At 37.6% G+C, this 2,570-nt stretch overlaps 1 pseudogene; it reads left to right on the top strand.

Annotated features, from left to right (window-relative positions):
- Positions 1–346: 346 nt before the first annotated feature.
- LOC146619561 (olfactory receptor 4B13-like) lies at positions 347–1,208 on the top strand (annotated as a pseudogene).
- Positions 1,209–2,570: the final 1,362 nt, after the last annotated feature.

Here is a 2,570-nt window from a genome sequence, read left to right as displayed (position 1 = left end):
CTGACCCTTGGGGCATTCTTTCAGTCATGAGGTCAGTGTGCCACAGTGGGCGTGTTTTCAGAACAGAGTTTGTGAAGAAGCAGAAGCAGAACTTTAGCTCAGTGGGGAGTGATTCAGGGGTCTGAGTACAATGTCATAACCCACGTTGCCTAAGCACTCTGTTGAATGGTAAGCGCTGGACATTTACCATGATGGATTATCATCAGTGAAATTCTTCCCCAACTGTTTCATGTCTGTTGCTTTGTTGGAGTTTCACTGTTTTGAAAACCTGTGGTTATATGATGTGATGATAAATAATATGGATCCTGCAAACAGTATTACCTTTGTTTTTTGAATGGAGAGGAGGATGACGGTAAACTCATCTCAGAGTTCATTCTTGGTGTTCAGTGCCTATTTTGACAGCGGGCATTTGAAATATTTATTTTTTGTGATCGTTATGTCTTTATATTTTTTAATCATTACTGCCAATGTCCTGCTGATTGTGGTTATCTGTGTGAACAGAAGCTTACATGAACCTATGTACATGTTTCTGTGCAGCCTGTTTGTGAATGAGCTGTATGGTAGTACAGGGCTGTTTCCATTCCTCCTGCTTCAGATCCTCTCTGATGTTCACACTGTTTCTGCTTCATTTTGTTTCTTGCAGATCTTCTGTGTCTATGCATATGGAAGTATTGAGTTTAGTAACTTGGCTGTTATTTCTTATGACAGATATCTTGCCATCTGCTGTCCTCTGCGATATCACACATGTATGAGTTCTAGTAAGGTATCCGTGCTCATTGCACTAACATGGTTGTTGACTTTTTTTGCAATAAGTGTTTTAATTTCTCTGAGTGCTCCTCTGCAGCTGTGTGGGAACATCATTAACAAAGTGTACTGTGACAACTACTCCATTGTTAAACTGGCCTGTTCTGACACCACAGCCAATAACATCTATGGAATACTCTACACGTTCACTTTAGTTCTTCTGGTAACTTTAATTTTTTACACCTACATGAGGATCCTTAAAGTCTGTTTTTCTGGATCCAAACAGATGCGACACAAAGCCATCAGCACCTGCACACCTCACCTCGCCTCACTGCTCAATTTTTCATGTGGTGCTTTTTTTGAAATTATACAAAACAGATTTGATATGAGACAGCTCCCAAATATGTTGCGTATTTTTTTATCATTATATTGGCTGACGTGCCAACCACTCTTCAATCCTGTAATCTATGGGCTAAATCTGACCAAAATCCGAGTCTCATGTAAAAATGTAATTTGTAGAATGAAGGTTTTTACACTTTGTCACAAATCAAACTTTAAAATATAATATCCAGTTAAAACTATGTGTTTGTGCTTTATTCAGCAAATATTTGGCAGTTAAATTTCTCCACAGTTAATTCTGGAGAAGATTAAATACGTCTTCATGTCAGAATCAAGATCCATCCATTTTGTCCTTTTTGTTTTCCTGATCCGTCTCTTTTCTGATTTGAATTCAGCCTCAAGCTGACAGGTTTACAAGGACTGTTGCAGTGCCTTATTATAATGAAATCTTATGAGAAATGATATAATAAACTAAACACAGAATTGTCTGAACTGGTATTGTTTTTGGTCTTAATGTCTGAAATCAGAAGTCGTGCCATCACTTAGTTCATTATTTAATATATTTAGAAGTGTTAAGTTAGCCTAAAGGCTACAAGATCATTTTTGGCAGTCAGGTTGGGGCTAATGGTACCGCTGATTTGGTGCACAGATGAAGTTTCAATGCCAGTTTCTTTGCCTTTTAGATTTAATAAATGTAAGTTAGTAAACAGGTTTTTCTCTTTATCCCGATACAGATGTGATTTCTTCCATTTTATAAATGCCTGCTTGTGCCTGAAATTTCTGCAAACCAACAGATTAAAGAGTCATTGACTTTGTTGCAGTAACCAGTGAAAATGGAAGTGAGAAAACATCCATCTACTCTGTTCTGGTTATCCTTATCAGGGTCGCTGGAACCTGTCACAGCTGCCATGGGGTGTGGGGTGCTACTTTGTTGTCAGACCCAAAAGACACAGCATTTATGCTGGATATGAAAAATATGTATGCGTGTGTGTGTGTGTGTGTGTGTGTGTGTGTGTGTGTGTGTGTGTGTTTAACCAAATAATAAGTTCAGTGTAGGGCTTTGAGTTATAATTTTCCTCAGTACTGTTTTTTCATTTTCATTCATTTCATTCATTTATTTGTTCATTTTCAGGAACAACAAATACCTATATTGAACATAAAATGCACAAAACAAAAAACAAAAATTGCCTGAAAAAGGAGTGGGACGAAGAAAACTTATTAAATCCCACCCCTATACTCACTCATCAACAAAAAAACAAACTTCCCGCAGCTACGCCCATCATTGCATACAGACCCATCAACAGCCCCGGGCACATACAAGCATCTAAGCGGCAGCTCGCAAACAACAATTAGAGCCTTCATAACTGAATACAGAATATATAAATTATAAATTGCATTACCACAGGTAACAGGCAGTAATAACTACAAGTAACAAACACACATACATATACATACATATATATCTACACACACAAGTACATATATGT

The sequence above is a fragment of the Diplotaxodon limnothrissa genome, linkage group LG14 (assembly GCF_057381915.1).
Source record: "Diplotaxodon limnothrissa isolate DT_005_m linkage group LG14, D_limnothrissa_male_GT1.1, whole genome shotgun sequence".
NCBI lineage: Eukaryota > Metazoa > Chordata > Actinopteri > Cichliformes > Cichlidae > Diplotaxodon > Diplotaxodon limnothrissa.
Note: the sequence above shows the minus strand (reverse complement) of the source record. Positions and strands in the feature narration are given on the sequence as shown.